The 20,388-nt window shown below is 34.4% G+C and overlaps 1 long non-coding RNA gene across 11 annotated transcripts in view; it reads left to right on the forward strand.

Annotated features, from left to right (window-relative positions):
• The first annotated feature begins 524 nt into the window (after positions 1-524).
• Positions 525-20,388, forward strand: part of LOC136797069 (uncharacterized) — a 62,242-nt gene continuing 42,378 nt past the window's right edge. For 3 of the 11 annotated variants that reach the window (XR_010844879.1, XR_010844876.1, XR_010844880.1), the window contains exons 1-5: positions 526-708; positions 1,069-1,159; positions 1,237-1,517; positions 11,163-11,280; positions 11,366-13,234. This is a non-coding gene — a long non-coding RNA (uncharacterized lncRNA). Of the gene's footprint in view, positions 709-1,068; positions 1,160-1,236; positions 1,518-11,162; positions 11,281-11,365; positions 13,235-16,020; positions 16,145-16,324; positions 16,443-16,549; positions 16,660-20,388 lie in introns of those variants that run through there. The other 8 variants (XR_010844872.1, XR_010844874.1, XR_010844875.1 and 5 more) reach the window with 7 other exon arrangements.

A 20,388-nucleotide genomic window follows, 5' to 3' on the forward strand; every position in this document is an offset into this window, starting at 1 on the left:
CGACAATATTTCTGGAACAAGTAAAACTTGATGAGAGTGATCTATTTGAAGCTATTAAAAATGAGATGAAAAAATATATAATGTCAATAATATTATTAGGGCTTCCTGATGACTCTATTTACAAGTCATCGAACTTTAAAATCCGTTGTTGAGTTCACTCAAAACATAGCCCAAAGCAAATTAAAGTCGCTATATTCAGTGGTAAGAAATTTTGCCACACTGTGAAAGGGTTAAAATCATTACTCTTTTTTCTGGCTTAACCGTAGGCGGGTAAAAATATCATATGAACGATTTGTATTAACTCAATATTATCGGATCATTTTTAGCATGTCGTTGATTCTATCTGGAAGGAGTTCATAAATCATATACCCATATGACACGTGATTTCGAAAAATTATAGCTCAAGTGATTCAACAAACTTATTATTTCAAAATTGTCACTTTGTTGCTCTGCAGATTAATTTAATCATATTTAGAACATTGGATTAACAGGATTATGATATATATCTTACATGTAACAGATATGATGCAATTGTAATCTTTATCGTGCCTTAATCTTAGTATATTCCACGATAATACAAACATTAAGGATCAATTCACTTGGTTTGAACGAAGATGGAGCTCCATACAGTTTTAATACTTTTTTTTTTTATCTCTTGTACCACATCCTTAAATAGAGAAGATGGACTTGACCCTGCCTTTGTGCAAGGTAATAATATATATAACAAGTATATGAATTAAATAAACAAAGACTATTAATTTATTAATGAGTTAACAACATTTCGAACTATCAAGTCATGGGTTTAATTGTTTAGTTAGGCTGAAGTATGCCACATTCATAACAAACTGAGTTTGCGCTTGCAAATGTCTTAATAGGCTGAAACGTTGTGAACTTCTTTTTAATTTTTTTTTTTATATTTAATATATGTAAAGCATTTTTGATAGTCTTCTATTGATTTCATTTGTAATTCCCGATGTAATGATGTGAATTTCATAAATTCTGCTGGAGTACAGATAGTATAATTATATATTGAATAAATAACTAAGGAGTATAATTTTAAAATTACAGATGAACCACAACAATGCACTGGTGATTTGTGTTGTTTGAGCTATCTAACTTGTGGGTATGAGGGCAAATACTGTTTTGACCATGAAGGAAAGTAAGAAACAACTTTATACTTTACTCATTGGTATTATGAAATTTAGTTGTTTTTTTAAATTATTTTTTTCTTTTTAGTTTAGCAAACACAATGACATCATGTGAATCAATCCGATTTCCGACGAATAAATGATATGGGAAACAATAAGAATCTGAAAAATGTCAAAACGGAACTGAAATAAACAAGTTATTTACTTATATATATTTGATTATTATCTTAATTTAAAAGTCCTAATTTTAAGCGAAAATTCTCAAGTCAACCGTCATATTCTCACATGCTTAATATTTATCCTAGGAGAACTAACCCAAGAATATCTAATCAGGTCAGAATAGGAAATTACAAAAGTATCAATTGTCGGGTAAGTGCGTACTTATTTTTTTACCAACGTTAGAACTCAAATTACATTGAAATTTTTAATTTTAAAGCTACATTTATTATTTATTTTAAAAAATGTTTCTGAGATGATTATATTGATTCAAATTCTATAGAGCGTCTCATTATACATACTCAACCTTCCCTCCCTAACCTCATAATAGTTGCATCAAGTCCATTTGAATGAGCCCAATAATATAATTTAGTTGTAATGTTAAAAAAAGAGAAGAAGGAATAAAATCTAACACGCTTGAACTGCAGTAAAATACTGGCTTTATCGGGTTCAATACAATTCTTTATATACATTCAATCAGCTGTGTTGAGATGGCATATTACGTCAAGGTCCTTCATTTCTGTTCGAATCATGGTATTGTCGAATTCTCTGCCTGAATCTGAAGAGATGCGCTCCGGAACTCCGTAAAATTGAAACCACATTCGGAGAGCTGCCAGCACTGCTTCTGACGACTTTTCCTGCACTTGGTTCCTCTCCACGTGAAAGTGTCGTTGAGCGGTGCATCTGCGGTAGGTGTCTCCTCTTGCCTGCTAGGAATGTTTTGTTTACCCCTCCCCCCGATAATATGTTTTCCTCTGATAGTACACGAGGAACTTCTTTTTGCCTATCCTCGTGCCTCGCCATCTCTACTATCAGTGTACATTGGATGAAACTGCAGTATACTCCCACTAGCTTTCAATGCCATAGTCCCTTAATTTTTTCCCAAACCACCGCGTTCCATACGTAAATATGGTACGTCTTGAACAAACGGTAGTAATTGAACTTCTGTCGTATTATATATTCATCAAACGTGCCGTCCTCTTCTAGATGATTTGTCGGGGTTTGTCATTTATAATTTCTTCCAGATCCTCTATCTCTGTAGGTCTTCCCCCTTCAGAGCTGTCGTCTTCCTATGGTTCTGTGCCCCCATCCTGTTCCGCCCTTCCGGTTCTCCATCCTTCATCCATTCCCTCAAAAGTTGCCAGAAAGTTACCCTCGGTCTTTCTCGATGGCATTTATTCTCTCTGAAATTCTCCTTATATACAATATTATTGTATATTTACATGGGGAGTTTGTATTAAGGTTGTATACAGACATTGTCCTACCATAATTTATATATAAAAATAAGTCATGACAATATGACACCTCATTTCCCAAAGTAAATGCTAAACCTATAAATAGAGGAATTTTACAGACAATAAATTAGTATACTCTGTGACTTTGCGAGCGTCATATCTCGCCCTGTTTTCTTTCATTTAGTTCTTGCTCGTGACCTACCATAATAGGTGCCGAAATCCAGAACCTTCCCGAAACCTGGGACCTTTGGATACGTAAAATGTAATTTTTGGGCCAGCACATTTTTTTTTACGGTAATTGCCCGCGAGTGCCAATCCGCATTGGATATTCTCCTTATTCTGCTTCTATACTATTTCCACATTGTATTGGCTCAGGAATTCCTTCCAACCGAGTGGCCCTCGCCGACCACTCAATCAACATTCCCACTCACTGAACAGGGAGGTGATTCGTGTGAACTCGGAACTTCCTGCCGAACACGTGGGGTCGGAAATGATACACGGCCAATAGTTCTCTTTCAAGTGCATTGTATCGCGTCTCCACCGCCGTAAAACGTTAGTGCCATAAGCGACAGGGGGCTCACTCCCGCAACATTCCTGATGGGATACCCCCTGATACCCCGCCTTAAGATCTTGTGTACTGAATATTATCACAACCGCAGCCTGTCTAAAATGTCCTCGACCCGAGGGATTGAATATTCCTGTGTAATTTCCGATAATCTATGATGAAGCAATATTTTCCGTCTGATCTCCCATCGCTCCTTTCCTCCTCACCGCCCACAACGGGCTATTATAAAGAGATGTACCATCAACTATGCCCTGCTTCTAAATACTCTCTAGTTCTTCTCGGATGTGCTGTCGCAAAGGCTGTGGGCACGTCGCTCCTAATACATCTTTAAAGGAATTTCATGTACGTTTCTTCCGTCACCCTCACAGCATTTCACCCTTTTTGAAGAAAATGTCATCTTATTTATACATAATTTCTAGCCACCACTCTCTCACTCGGTTTACCGCCCGTATCCCCGCCTTTCCGTTCCTTTAGTACTGGTGTCAAGAAAAATTCTTTCCCCTATCTTAACACGCGATTCGCTTTTGTCAAAGTTTATCTAAGATCTGAAATCTCTTTCTGAGATCCTGTGTGGTTGCTGTTCTTATTTTGATCTACTCCAAGGCAATAGCGTGTGCCTCCGGCATCGTGAGAACAGAGGTGGTATTTCCTGGCTGAGCCTCGGGCAGCTAGTTGAGCTACAGTCTCTGGCTATGTTTTAGTATTTCCATGACTATTTACAATTATGACTAGGGCTCATACTATCGGACTCATGCCTAGTGGGGATTAACGATGAAAGAGAAGCCAGAATAAAAAAATGATAAAAAAAAAAATGTGCTGGCCCAAAAATTACATTTTACGTATCCAAAGGTCCCAGGTTTCGGGAAGGTTCTGGGTTTCGGCACCTATTATGGTAGGTCACGAGCAAGAACTAAATGAAAGAAAACAGGGCGAGAAATGACGCTCGAAAAGTCACAGAGTATACTAATTTATTGTCTGTAAAATTCCTCTATTTATAGGTTTAGCATTTACATTGGGAAATGAGGTGTCATATTGTCATAACTTATTTTTATATATAAATTATGGTAGGACAATGTCTGTATACAACCTTAATACAAACTCCCCATGTAAATATACAATAATATTGTATATAAGGAGAATTTCAGAGAGAATAAAGTTAATATTATTTCAACAAGCGTGCGTTTACGTCTTGTCCCCCTTTTCCGTTTTTTTTTATATTTTTGTTCCAAGTACTCGGTAGTAGTGCCGAAAGCCGGTAACTCTATTCTCGGATAGTTAATTTTTTTTTTACCGACAGATTTCGGACAAATTTTATTTTCCTTTTTAGAAGAATGCCGAACCAAAATGGTAAACCACAGCTCATGTTACTCAGGCTCCTGCCGCGTCGGTAGCTCCAAGAGATTCCGCGCTGGCATGTTAGTCAAAATGAAAGTAAGATCAATCCAATGGACAATACTTAGTGACGTTGCTCGACAATTTATCCTTGTCACAGAAAATATGAGGGAGACTCTAGGAGCGAATGTAGACAGTTGGTAGATGAATTTCCTCCACAATAATTCCAACCAACTGGATAAATAAAAGAGGCGGTCTACCTCGGGATTGCACCTTTGAGGAATGCACCCAAGAGATGATTGACGCAAGCGCCAGAGAAGATGTGAGGTTGGAAATCGATGGCAGGGGATGTAACACCACTTCAGGAATCCGTCGCCACCATTCAAAAGGAGGGGACCTAGAAATGGTGGTAGAGTAGGTGTATGGATGGAGAAAGACGACCTGAACAGGGCATGATACACAACGGTGGAAGGAAAAAAAAAGGAAGTGTCACAGGTGTGGTAAAGTAGGGCACCTTGTGACGCGATGACTCAAGACTAGGTGTTTTGAGTGTGGCAATAAGTGCCGCGTAACACGATGGTGACCTTACGTGTACAGAAGAGAAGAGACAAGACAAGGTGGACCAAAAGAAATAAATGTTCTGCGGAAGAGGATACGATTACAGACCTAGTGAGTTCTCTAGTGACACCTCAGAAACCTCAACAGAGGCGGAAGAAAGAGAAAGGAGGAGAGACAAAGCAACGGATGGCGACCAGAAAGCGAAGGGAGAAGATCCAGATAGGATAAGTTGAGGATGGTGCCAGGAAAGGGGCACCAGCACATTAAACATCTACAATATTAAAGGTGAGAGCACCGGCCTGCTTATCATCATGGTAAGCGACGTGAGATGCATGGTGGACGCGGGGAGCTCCCACACCATCCAGTGTTAGGATACGCTGAGGAAGCTGAGTGGAGGAGGGATAAAACTTTAGGTGGGCCCTGTAGAGTAGAAGGGGAGGCGTAAATGGATTTAAGTGGATGGAGATTCAGTGGGGGTCAATATTGAGGAAAAAATTCCCCGTGAATATCAAGCAATTGTAAATTGTGACCTGTTCGTGAAGGCAAGTATGAGGATTAGGAATAACAAGGGCCTGTGGAGAATTCGATTGGGAAAGAGGAGATATAGTTGTTGTAAACCTCGAATGAAAGGAAAACACAAAAAAGTGTAGGTGCGATTAAGGGAGGGGGAAGTTGAGACAAGAGATAGAGAGGGAATACTCGAACATTTTCTACAAAGAGGTAGACTTACTGGAGGTGACAGGGAAAATAATGCACTAAATCCACCTGAAGTAACATAAATCTACATTCGTGAAAGAGAGATGAAGAACTTTAAAAAATAGGGCTTCATCGTTGATAGCACATCCCTATACAACAGCCCCTTATGGGCAGTGTGAAAGAAGGGCGCACCAAGATACAAGAGAGAAAGATATAGGGTGGTAATTGGTTACCGGGATCTACGAGAGATAGACTGGATTGGCTAAGATACTTAGTACCTTTGATCTGAGGTCCAGTAACCAATAAATTAAAACGCACTCGGAGGATTAGCACAAAATAGCCATTATATTAGAAAGGGGCATAATGAATTCACGAGGATGCATTTCATACTAAAGAATGCTCCCATTATGTTCCAACGGATGATGGAAGAATTCTTGCAGGGAGTTGACGAGTCCATGTGCCAGTTGTACATGGTCGACCTGCTTGTTCTCAGCAAAACGGAGGAAGAACACGTGTCCCACTTGCGCAGGGTGTTTCAATAGATCCAGAAATTTGGATTAAAGTTATCGAGTGACAAATCGATACTGAGTTAAAACCAGATTTCTTTTAGTCACACGATATCGGAACAGGGAATGGGGCCCAATGCAAATCAGGGGAAGAGATCGAGAAAATGGCGATTCCAGCGGTAGTTAAGGGTATCAGGAGATTGTTTGGCAATACAAACTGTTTCAGACGATTCGTACTTTTGATGGCTAAATATCTGTTGCCCATTAAGAACCTACTGCAAAAAGCAATAGGGTGCATAAACATAAAATAATAGATATGGTGGAGAACATAAAAAAAAAAACATGTTGACACTTCAGAAGAAGCCGGTGTTGGCATTCCCGGACTTTTAACGTACTTTCACCATCATCAAGGACGCTAATGAGTACGTGTTGGAGGTGGTACTGTCGCAGAAAGGTTAGGGTGGAGAGCGACCGTTGGCGTACAAAAGCAGCCGTTCAATGGATGCGGAGTACGATAGATACAGCGCGCTGAAGCGAACAGTTGGGATTTTTTGGGCTGTAGAACATTTTCGTTCCTAAGTTTTTGGGAGGAATTTTTGGGAGCACACCTCACAAACCTCTTCAATGGGTTTGGAAGTTGTAAGAGTCCTCAGCTAGGATGAGCCGATGGAAGTAACTCCTCAATCAGTTGAACATTGTAATCCAATAAAAATCAGAGAAGGCAAAAGTGATCGCTGACTGGCTGCTCCGCGCGATTACGTGAGAATGTACCCCAGAAGAAGCAGAAACGCAATGCACGACAGTGAGGCATCATCCGTGGACAAAAGTTCGACCGCGGGAAGACCAACGGAGATGGAAGAGATCGTGAACAAGACACACTTGATCACCTGGAAGGCCAGAACTATAGGTCTAATAAAGATGGCCTTCGCTAAACATGGGAATACCTCGACCACCACTACCTGCTGTGAGGGATGATCAGATCTGCCTTGCACCTAAAGATACATACAAAGCAGGACGAATATACCGTCTTTATGTCGGAAAGGGAGGGGTGCGGGGAAAGATCAAACAGCACTGGAGGTTAGAACAAAGAGGAGTGGGCAGAAATTTCTTTCGTTGGATGATAACGATAGAGACCCTTCGAAACGAAGATTAGCAGAGGGAGGTCACCCTGGTATACCACCAGGGGAAGGTAACTGTGGCTTCAATGTGATCTACAAAGCCCTTCGACGGAAGAATTTCTCATGGGTTATTCTGGAACGCATCCCTTGATATATGGTCATTGCCACAGAATATCTGAGGCCCTAACACACGCTCACACACGACTTTGACCATTCAAGGATTGGTTCACCTATTTCTCCAAGTAATATAAGTTGAATCTTCAACCACATCATACGCAAGGTAAGTGAGTATCTCGCTTGGAAACATTATTATTTCTAGGATCACCCAATAGGGTGAGCCGTATCCATTTTACCTAGCCAAAGAATGGCCTGTGCCTTACTAGCAGCAATAAACATGAACCAATAAAATATTATCATTATCATATATAAAAAAAACACATCCTTAATAAACAGACAATAGAAAGAGCATTCACCAATTCATATACTGTTCCAAGACATACATAACTTCACAAGGGGAAGTACTGCGACAGTTAAAAATTTCTAATTCGAATTTTCAACAGAAATACTATAATTGATAAAATAATTAAACACTATAATTTTGTAATATAATTTAACTTGTATGTGATTTAGAAAAAAATATAGTTGGAGTGAATCAAAATGCGTATTCTGTTGAAATGATTGTTTGTTTCAAAATTATCACGTTTTTGTCTTGTAGTTAATTGTAATATTTGGACTAGATTACCAGGATTATATTAAATTATCTTACTTGTAACAGATATGAATAAAAATTAATCTATACCATTGTCTAATCTTAATATATCCCACGATAAAACATTTGCATAAATATTGCTCGAGCCGTCTTGGTATGAACTAAGATGGAGTTCCACACAGTATTGATGCTGTTCTTCTGTATTTCTTGCACCATGTCCTTAGATCTTGGCCATCGTGGTGGGGAATCGGGCAGTGACTTTAAAAAAGGTGATAGTAAATAATTAAGTATAATAAATAATACCTTACCCCTGCGGGAAACCTATCATTATATATGATTTATTATCATGCATAATGATCAACAGCTTAAAAAATATATTCTTTAAGCTGTTGATCATTATATATGATTTATTTTTATCCTTAATTCATTCAAAATGTAAGAAATATCATGTTCATTCGTACAACCAATGTAATATTATTTAGGAACAAACAAATGGTAAATCTGCATAGTTTTTTATTCAATATCTTACGTCATACGTAATACCTAACTTCGTTGTCCCACTGGAAAATATCACTTTAGTTTCACAGTTAAGATTCAACTATCAGTAAAGTGATATTAACTCTGCAGTGTACCTGAGACCTCATGGCTAGGTCGTACATGAATGAATGTATTAATACGACGTTTTGGTGGAAATTCACTGAATTGAATAATTTGTGATATGAAAGATGGGAGTCCGTTAAGCGGGTCACACAAAAAAACAAAGTTCGTAATTTTTCTATTTGATATTTGGGTTTTTGAATATAAAAGTCCGTCCTTCATTGGCACCTGACAGCCCTCATATACTGAAAAAAGGAATAGTTACATCTTGAAAGGACCCTCATGGATATGACACCTTGCCGTCACCTGTCTCCGTCTCTTTGGCCACTTCCTCTTCTTTATGGTGGGAACTTGCCGCTACCGACAGTTTTATTGTGGTCATAGTTCAACGTCCTTTATAGATCAATCTATTTAGGTGTTGGTAATGGTGAGGAAAATGTAATTCTTTCTTAGGAATTAATGATGATCATTTGGATAGAGAAAAAAAACATCTCCCCAAACCTCTTTTATTAATTAGCTTAGGGTTGATTTTCGTGATACTATTGAAATTATTTTGACAGATAGGGGAAAAATAATAAAAACTAAGGTTATAAAATATATTTTTCAAATTTTTTTCTTATGAAATATAATATATATTTGTATAAGTTATAAAAAGTTAATTTTTCTCTCGTGCAGTTAAATATCTTAATATATAATTGTTTCCAAGATAAACTTCATGCGTGCTCAAGCTGATACAAGAACTGTTGACAAGAGACACCTGACGCGCAGCTAAAGAATTGTGAGATCCAATAAAAACCTTTTTTAATGTTAAATGTGCTACATTTTGTCGATTTATTGACAGTTTTGAAATTGTGTTATCGCTATTCATCCTTCAACCTATATTTACTATTTACAGCCTTTAATTTTTCTTATTATATCTTACTTTTTTACATTTTATACCCCTGTTATTTTACACTTATGTTTTTTTCTCTTTTTTTTTTTCCTTTTGTAACTATGTGTTTGTATCTTTTTTAGCCCTGACGAAGCCCTGCAACGTGGGGCGAAACGTTGGCTCAATAAAATAGTCTACTATTTGAGTTTTTTTGACCGCACCCGGACCATATTCCTTTAAAAAAAAAGTTACATTTCCACAAGCGGAAAATCCAAACATAGATAGTGCAGTATGTTTTTAATATTTTAGCTCAAATTGTTCCATCTATAGAGCAGGATCGTGCTTGCTTGAGTCCGCCATGGAAAGGAACGCTAACATATGAAATGTATCCCATGGCAACCATGATGCTCTGGGCTGGCTCGTCATTACGATCTGATTAGACACATTTTCATGATTCATGGACGCTTCGTACCTCCACTGGCGCTATGGAAGGTAACCTAAGAACAAGGTTTGACCCATGCCTAATTCTTGCGCAATGTAAAAAAATAGTTTATTTGTGTGATTTAAAACATTAAGCTCATCCTGGGGAACGTACTTGGGTATATAAATCCGCGTCACAATATTAAGTACCGTTTCGATCAGCCGGCTTACTTTTGTCAGTCTTAGATCCTGGCACTTTGAATAGTCTCAGATGATTTTCCAGTAGGAATTTAAGAATTGAAATTATGATTAATCCCATATCCATTATTATGATTAATCCTTTTCCTCATCCGTCAAAATCCATCGCTCCTGAGAGGCGCGGAACGGATTGAAGCTGCCGTATATACATATATATTATATATCAATGTAGTCAGAAAAAAAAAACTGTTGAAACTGTTCCTAATTGTTATTCTTAGGAGGGAAGGACTAAGTATTCCAGAATAAAGATTGATTTTCAATTCATTCCTATCATATACAAAATAAATTATATTAACGTTGGGATTTTAATACTTCACCAAAATTTATTAATTGTTTCACAACGTTTCGCCCTACCAAGTCTTTCGTCTAGATTTTAGTAGTTCACTTTGTTTAAAATAAGCCTCGTTTAGAACACCTCATTACCAACAAATTTTTTACCTGCATATCTTTTGACAGACTGAACATTGTAACTCCATAATAAATTCTGATAAAGTATAAACAGACGACCGTTAATTTAATTCACTTTAAATCAGTTAAATTTTTATAATATAATTAACTGGATTTAGTGAATGACACAATTTCTTCTTTATTAAACTATAATAGTTTATTTCATATCATACAGCAACGTTTCGGGAGATTTCCCCCATCTTCAGGCTGTTGATAACAAAAACCTATATTTGACATATAATTTTCTCCTATTTGTCTTACTTGCTAATATATTATAATATTAATGTCATTATTGAGTAAAAACTTTCTAATAGTCATACATTGTAGGAGAATAATTACCTTTCTCAATAGTTTAATAAGGAAGAAATTGTGTCATTCACTAAATCCAGTTAATACCATAAGAATCTTCCAGTTAAAGGATTATTAAATTTATAATATAATTATATATTAATAAAATAATTAACATGAATTATTTTTAAATTACAGTAAAATTTTTACAACAGTCATCGCACAATGATCTAGTTCGCTGTAATGATATATTATGTTGTCCCAAGGGTCTGACTTGCAGATTTCACCCTAATTACTGTTATAATAACAAAGGATGGTAAGAAACAGTTTTATATTTTATTAATCAATAATATGAAATTTAAATTAATTTTGAAAATTCATCATTTTTTTTTTATTTTTAGGTTAATACAAACAATGGTTGACTGTAAAACAAATAAGATACGCCATATGGTATGAAAATTATTCAATGTTTTAACGGAACTGAAATAAAAGGAAGTATTTATTTATAATTGATATTTGATATTCAAAAACCCAAATTTCAAATAGAAAAATTACCAACCTTTTTTAATTTATTAACACTTAATGTTTAATATACGAGAACTAATCTAAGATTATCTAATTCGGTTAGAAAAAAAATTCCAGTAAGGTAATGTGGGGTAAGTGCCTGCTATATGGAACAAAGTTTGTTTTAGTCTGAGTAGATTAAATTGGACTAGAATGACGATCTCTCAAGGAATAAATGACTCAATTATGATGATAAGTCATTATGGGAGGATCGGATTATAAAACTTCTTGTAGTTTTGAGTTTTGGTAATTTACGGGGTCTCGTAGTATAAAAAAAAAGTGGCGAAACAAAGTTATCAAAAACTCTGATTTTCTATCTGGATCCGTAAAACAAAACAGGCCGACTCATACTTTACTTCGATAAGCTGAATAACTTGAAGATTTCAGGATATTTACAATAACTTTTTTTTAATAATTTATTTATTGTTATTTACAACTGTATACATATATACACATCAAGTAAATTTGCTGTAAGTGATATTATGATATGATACAAACATGTGGAAAATCTACCCATTGATTGAACTCCAAAAACATTTCTAAAGGAGAAGATCTCGAGGGTATCTTCTTTTCAGACGCCTAGGAGGATCTTTAGGTAGAGAAGGAGAAGCCAGGTTAGAAACTAGTTGGTTTGGGTGGTTGGAAAGTTTATTATGGAAGGATTGGTATCTGGTTCTGGCCAAATCGGCAACATAGGGGACATTGAGGTCCTGATGGATGATTTGATTTGTGACAAAGTAAGGAGCATTAAGAATTTTGGACTGTAAGGATTGGATTCGATAGGAATTAGATGGTTTAGTGGAGCCCCAGAGCTCAATTCCGTATGTATAGATAGGCCTTATAATAGTCATGTAGATCAGTCTTTTGTAATGGATTAGAAGTTTGGACCGTTTGTCTATTAAATGTTGTAATAGTCGAAATCGACGAGCAGTATCCTGTCTTTTTAGTCTTGTATGAGGATTCCATGTCAGTCGTTTGTCTAGATTTAGTCCTAAGTAACGGATCTGTTCAACAGAAATAAGTGGGGTATTATTAAAAGATACTGAGGGGCAAGAAGAAGGTTTATGACGTGATTTGGTGGGATTTATTACACCATTTTTTAAGGGTGGTGATGTGGGATTGGGATACAATGGAAGGATCATTATTCACTGACAATAGGCATGTGTCATCGGCACGTGGTGAGAATAGTGTTAGAATGGGTTGGGATGTCAGCTGTAAAACTGTTACAATAACTTCAAACGATAAAACAAACGCGACGGCTGTAAGTGACAATGTCCATATTGCGGCAGTGAAAACTTGATAATTATATTCAAACACTATAATTTTGTTATATAATTCAATTTGTACATGATTTCGAAATAAATATTGTGATTAAACATGCATATTATATTGAAGTGAATGTTTGCGTTAAAATTATCACATTCTTCTCTTGCAGATTAATTGAAATATTTGGACTGGATTAACAGGATTATATGAAAGTATCTTAGTTGCTAAATAAATGAAAAAATTTAATCTCTACTGTTTTCTAATCTTAATATACCCTACGATAACACGAAACGTTAGCACAAGCATTGCACAAGTCCACATGGCGTGAACTGAAATGGAGTACCAAACAGTTTTGATATTCTTCTTCTGCACCTCTTTCACCACGTCCTTACATCTTGGCCGTCGTGGTGAGGCGCAATCGATCTTTGACTTTGAAAAAGGTGATAATTAATAATTAGATTAATTAATAGCTAACCTCTACGAGAACTCTTAAATTAAAAAAGATTCCTTCTTATTTTTTATTTATTCTAAATGTAATTCTGTGCCCATTATTTGGAAAAATATAATATCTATAAAGTCTATTCAACAAAAACAATTATACTAAATATTGATATGTGTTGTACAATTGTGTATGCTGAATAGACATATTTCAACATACTTTATATTGACCATATTTAAGTAACAGTTAACTTCATAATACAAGTGCCTGGGGTGGGGGGAGGCGGGAAAACTGGCAGCAACTTCACTGAGTTTGCTGGTGTACCTCAGGGTAGTATCCTTGGTCCTATTGTTTATACAGTTTTCACAGCTGACATTCCAACCAATCCTAACACAATCCTCACCACGTATGCCGATGACACATGTCTATTGTCAGTGAACAATGATCCTTACATTGTATCCCAAACTCTCCAATCCCACATCACTAACCTTGAAGAATGGTGCCAAAACTGGAGGATTAAAATAAATTCCAATAAATCCCACCAAATCACATTTACCCTTCGACTTAAACCCATGACCTCTTCCCCTACAATATCCTTTAATAATGCCCCACTTATTCCTGTTGAACAGATCCGTTACTTAGGACTACATCTCGACAAACGACTGACATGGATTCCTCATACAAGACTAAAAATACAAGAAACTGCTCGTAGATTCCGACTATTGCAACATTTACTAGACAAACCGTCTAAATTGCTAATCCATTACAAAAGACTGATCTACATGACTATTATAAGGCCTATCTGGACATACGGAGTTGAGCTTTGGGGCTCCAGTAAACCACCAAATTCCTCCAGAATCCAATCCTTACAGTCCAAAATCCTTCGTAAAATGCTTAATGCTCCTTACTTTGTCACAAATCAAGTCATCCATCAGGACCTCAATATTCCATATGTTGCCGATTTGGCCAGAACCAGATACCGTTCCTTCCATAATAAACTTCTCAAACACCCAAATCCACTTGTTTCTAACCTGGCTTCTCCTTCATTACCTAATAATCCTCCTAGGCGTCTGAAAAGAAGATGGCCTCGAGATCTTCTCCTCTAGAAATGTTATTGGAGTTCTATCAGTGGGTAGATTCTCCACATGTTTTTATCATGTCACTATGTCACCTAAAGCAAATTTACTTGTTGTATATATGTGTATACAGTTGTAAATATCAATAAATAAATTTAAAAAAAAAATCACTGAAATTCGTTATTACTTAAAAAACTATTAATATTTACGAGTGAAAATTGATGAGTCTGTCAAGTATAGGTAGGGGAAATACAACATGTCGTTTGTTTCAAAACTTTAAAAAAAATAATATCTCTTTCAGTTATTCATATCTTTAAAATTATAAAAAACACACAAAAAAAATCTAATAGAACATCATTAAAAGAAGAGTAAATTTGCTAAAATATGAGCTCTTCAAGAGTATATTCGTCGGTCAAGTATTAGACATACAAATGTCTGCCAGCACTCAAATTGAAGATATTCTAATGAGCTGTTATGTAGTATATAATAAATATCTTTGATGGTGTAGTAGTTTTCATGATATTCGTAAATGAATATGAATTTGGCACATGAAATTTATTTTAGCAAATATCATAAATACTAAATACTACCCCTACGAAGATACGTGTCATAAACTACTTTATAACAAATCAAATTAGCTTTTTTTGAGTGCTGGAAGACATCATTACGTCTAATGCTTCCTAAGATATTATTTTTCATAAATCCAAAAAGCCTGTCTGAACAACTAGATATCAAAATTTTGTGAATTTAGTTTGACAAATATCATAAAAACTACAACAAGTACGAAGAGAAACGTCATTTGAGAACTAGCAGACATCTGTACCTCTTATAGTTAAGATATATTTTTCATAAGTTAACATTATTGTATGGAAAGACTATACATATGTATAGTATCTTAAAAATATTTTAGGTCTAATTGTTCCATCGACCTAAAACCCTTCTTCCTTGAGTATTATTTGTATTTAGCATTTCAAAGACAGGCATGGAAAGGAACGCTGTAACACGTGATAAGTGTCCCTTGGCAACCATGGTGCTGTAGAAGCTAACCTTAAAATGAGGTTTGACCGGTATTTAATTCATGTGCTGTCTCAAAAGCGGTTCAAGTTTTGGACTTAAAAGCATAGGTCTTGTCCGTGGTAACGTACTTGGGCGTACATGTCCACTTCAAAATCTTTGTAACCAAATTTTTACCATATCGAATTACCTCTGTCAAAGTTTCGAAACCTCTAATTTTTTAAATAACTTTTATTGAAGTTCTAGTAAGATTTTTTAAAATTTATTTATTTAATATGATTTACAATGGTACAAATAATAAATACAATAAGTAAATATGTTGTATGTTTCATTTACACTTGACAATCTTGGGAAGGAACCACTTTCAAGAAGGTCCCGTGGCCATCTTCTTTTCAGACGCCTCGGAGGATTATCAGGGATTGTTAAGGATGAGAGATTGAGAATTAGAATTAATTGGGTTAGGATGGATAAGGAGTTTGGAATGAAAAGACGCATATCTGTTTTGGGCCAAACCTGCAACGAATGGGATGTTAAGGTCTTTGTTAAGTTTATTTGCAACGTAATAAGGAGTCCCAAGGATTTTTTGATTGCAAGGATTGGATGCGAAAAGAATTTTGATGGTTTGGTAGAGCCCCAGAGCTCTATTCTATATGTCCAAATTAGTCTGATTATCATAGTGTATAATAATTTTTTGTAGTGTATGGCAAGTTTAGAGCGTTTTTCAAGTAGGTGTTGTAGCAGTCGAAATCGACGAGCAGTTTCTTGTCGTTTCAGTCTTGTATGTGGTGTCCAAGTTGAGATCAGAAATCAGGATTCATCAGGTATGTATAAAATTCCATGAAGATGTAAAGTTGTAAACTTCTTAATACCTTCTGCTGGAGTATCTATAATCTAATCTTACTTAAAATAATTCCACAGTCTTCACTTTAAATAATCTTACAATTTATAATATTAATTTTACATTACATAAATTATTAACAAGTATAATTTTTAAATTACAGTTAAATATTTAAAATTCAAGTCGCATTCTAATCTTGTGCATTGTAGTAAAACGTTATGTTGTCCCAAGGGTCTAATTTGCGTCTTTCGACCTCATTACTGCTATGATCATAAAGGATGGTAAGAAACTGAATAATATTTTACTAAGTAATAATATTCAATTTTAATAAATTTTAAAAATTTACTATCATTATATTTATAAATATATATATTTTTTTAATTTTTAGGTTTAAACAAGCAATGGTATTTTGTAAAACACGTAAGATGCATATTTAATATGAAAAGGTTATTAATATATGTCTTAACGGAACTGAAATAAACAAGTATTTATTTATAATTTATTTTTGTTATTCAAAAGCCCAAATTTCAAGAAGAAATATGAACAACCATTTCTTTTTAATATATAAAGGCCTAATATTTAACCTAGGAGAACTGATCTAAGAATATCTAGTTATAAAAGAAAATATCGGTAAGGTAATGTGGGGTTAGTCCGTGCTATATTTAACTAACTTTGCCTTAGTCCTAGTAGATTAAAATGGTTCATCATGATAACAGTAACTAGACACTCAAAGATATTGTTATTGGTTAATTATGATGATTTCTCGAGTAATAAATGACTTAATTATGATAATGGGTCCCTACGGAAAATAGGATTATAACGTAATTTTTAAAAAGAAAAAAATATATACAAAATTGGTGTTCTTTTTGTTTTGGTCACATCGGATAAGAAAAGTACCTACACAACTTTATCTAAAAATCCAATGTTCTACCTGAATCCGTTAACAAACAATTATTCCTACGCATTCGAAATTCCAGACTGATATAAAAAGAAAGAATTGAAATATTTTAGAATATGTACAATATCCTCTAATGATAGAATAAACCCGAATAAATTCCCAGGGAATTTAGATAAAATGCATATTTATGTATAGTATGTATGCATATATATAAAAGTTACAGTACCCTGTAACTCCAATATCAGGCGATCGAGTTGACAGGGGATTCAAATGTATATATAGACGAACTGAACTTAATAAAAAGTCAGTCTATGGGATATAACCGAGTTAGTCATTTCTCTCTCCGTTCCTTTTTTTTTTTTTTTTTTAGTTTTGTGCTCGCAAACGTTAACTGGTGCCGTAATACAAGAATTTTAGATACCAATTATAATTTTTGCGGCGAGCAGAGCCACTTCATAAAAGGATGTGACCGATTGATAAGCCGAATTGGAGCTAAAGCAATAGAAAACCTATAGCGAGGATCCAGGGTATTAATTAGTACAAGAGCCTAAAAGGAAAAAAAGTCAGTTATTTCAACCCAATTCTGATTACTTTAATCAAAACTATGTAAAATTACTAATCAAAATTTATGTCTTGGATGAATTCTGGATGATGAACTTGGACATCCACGATCTATCGCGCCAATGGAAAAAAAAAAGAAGTCATAAATGATGAGTCTGCATGAAGTATATCTATTGGGAATAAAAAATGGTGGCTTTTTTAAAACGTTAAAAATAATTAATTTTTCATTCGGAGCTCTATATCTTTAAAACTACCAATAGCAATAGAAAATCTAAAAGAACACCCTTAAAAGTAGAGTAAATTTACTAAACTGTAAGTCCTAATAGAGCAATTTTCGTTCAATAGTTCTCGAGATATACTTGTTTAAAAATCAATGTTTCATAAAAATGTTGTACAGAACGTACTGAATGATCAGTAGTTAGTCAATTTATATTCAAAAATCTATATCTCAAAAACCATTTGATGTGCAGACGTATGTTAGTACTCAAATTAAAGCTAGTTTAATGGGCTATGAAATGGTTTATGACGTTTATCGCCGTTGGAATAGTAGTTTTCATGATATTTGCTAAAATAATCTGATTTATAGTTGTACGGACAAATTTTCATATGCCAAATTTATATTCATATGCAAATATCATAAAAACTACTACCCCTACGAACATATGTGTCATAAACTATATTATAGTAAGTTAAATTTCCTTTTTTTTTTAGTGCTGGCAGACACATGTGCGTCATTTGGATATTGAAATAAATCTTTTCAAAAATCCAACATTTTATACGAACAACTAGAAATTAACAGTTTGTGAATTTATTTTGTCAAATAACATAAAAACTGCTACTCCTACAAAGATAAACGTTACAAACTATTGTATAGTAAATTTAACTAGCTTTAATTTGAGTGCTGGCAGACATCTGTACGTTCCATGGTTTTTGAAATACTACTAAACTTTCAGTAGATTTTTAAGAAATGTAGCTTTTTTAAAAGCTATATCTCAAGAATTATTGAACGTAAATAGCTCTATTAGGGCTTTTAGCTTTTAGCTTTTAGAAAATTTACTCTCCTTTAAATAATGTTCTTTGAGATTTTCTAGTGTTGTTGGTGTTTTTTTTAAGATATAGAGCTCCGAATGAAAAATTAATGTTTTTTTTTAAGGTTTTGAAACAGCTGCCACTTTTTATTCCCCCTACTTAAACTTGGCAAACTCGTCAGTTTTGACTAGTAATTATACATAGTTTTCATATGAGTAATCAAATATTGTGGTGAAATAACTGTCTTTTTTTCTTCCCAGCTCTTGTACTATGTTAAAAACAGCGGTCGTCTGCACAGTGGAAGAGAAGCCTCCTCAACCAATTTTTAATAACTTATTTTTTTTATTTTTCATTATTGAAATGTTTTTACATTTTATTCTTTTAAGTGACTATTAACATTTTAAAGTTATTTATTACTAGAGTACTGCCGATGGGTAGTTTCTCTATACGCTTGTATCACTCCATTATAAACTAAAATCAAATTTACCGGGTGTATGTATATGAATGTACAGTTGTAAATATCAGGAAATAAATTTAACAAAAAGTTATTTATTTTATCTATAAATTATCTTTTAAATTGTATTTTTTTCATTATGTCCATCTGAATATCCAAATTTCAATGCACTCAAACTGAATCGTTATTACTTTGGGGATTTCTTTATTTCTATTTCTCTATGCTGTGTATTGATTTTAATTACCTTACAAATTATTATTTTAAAAATTTATTTTGTCTATTATCTCCACATAATGCTGTTCGATTCCTCCTATATCGGTTTTAAAATTCATTACTTGTTTTGTGATTTTTTAATATAAATTGATCCTACATATTTTCTGATTCTTACATCCTCTGCCTTGTTTCAAAATTTTTACTTCTTTAAAATTAAATTGGTGGTTATTTTGTATAGTATGTTTCGCTAATGCAGTGGCATTAATATTTTTTATTATTATACAAAATAAAATATAATAATATTAATAAAACATTTGTTCTGAAGAAATGTTATTTATTATCTAATAGACATTTGTCTATTAGCACTCACACTGTTGCTTAAAATTTTTCCATAAGTTGTGGTAACCCCCCCCCCTTTTGTTAGTGAAAACCTACCTCTTCCCTAGAGCTAAATGTTCGCTGGTTTGAGTTAAAATAAAATGGAGGACCTTAAATAAATATCACACAAAAAAAAAAAAATGAAGAAAATAAAAAAAAATAACCTTCCAAGTGATACACAAATTTAATTTAATTAAAATATAAAGAAAAAAAATGAACTGTTGTGTTATTACAAAATATAAAAGAATGAAGTGTGAAGTAAAAAAGAATATTTAGCTATATATGTACAAAAAAAAAAAATTTTTTCTTTACGCAAAAAATAATAAGTCAATTTACTTGAGTTAATTAGAAGCAAAAACAAAAATATGAAACTGGATGAAAGAGAAGAAAAAGAAAAATAGTCACTCACAGATGGTCGGGAGTATGCGCATATCGATAAGTTAAGTATCGCCGAAAGCCAAATGTCAAAAAAGAGAAGAAGGAATAAGAACACGTGTGAACTTCTGTAACATACTAGCTTTATTATGTTCGCTACATCTCTTATATACCCTCGATCAGCTGATCCCCTCAGTCAGCTGACATCGAAATAACAGCTGACTCAGACCGTAACTCCCCCCACCAGTTTACGAACAATCCTCGTAAACTAATACTATATAATATAATAACATAGAAAACAAGAACAATAAAGAAAAAT

The sequence above is a fragment of the Halyomorpha halys genome, unplaced genomic scaffold, assembly GCF_000696795.3.
Source record: "Halyomorpha halys isolate HHAL.00 unplaced genomic scaffold, Hhal_1.1 Scaffold236.1, whole genome shotgun sequence".
Classification (NCBI taxonomy): Eukaryota; Metazoa; Arthropoda; class Insecta; order Hemiptera; family Pentatomidae; genus Halyomorpha; species Halyomorpha halys.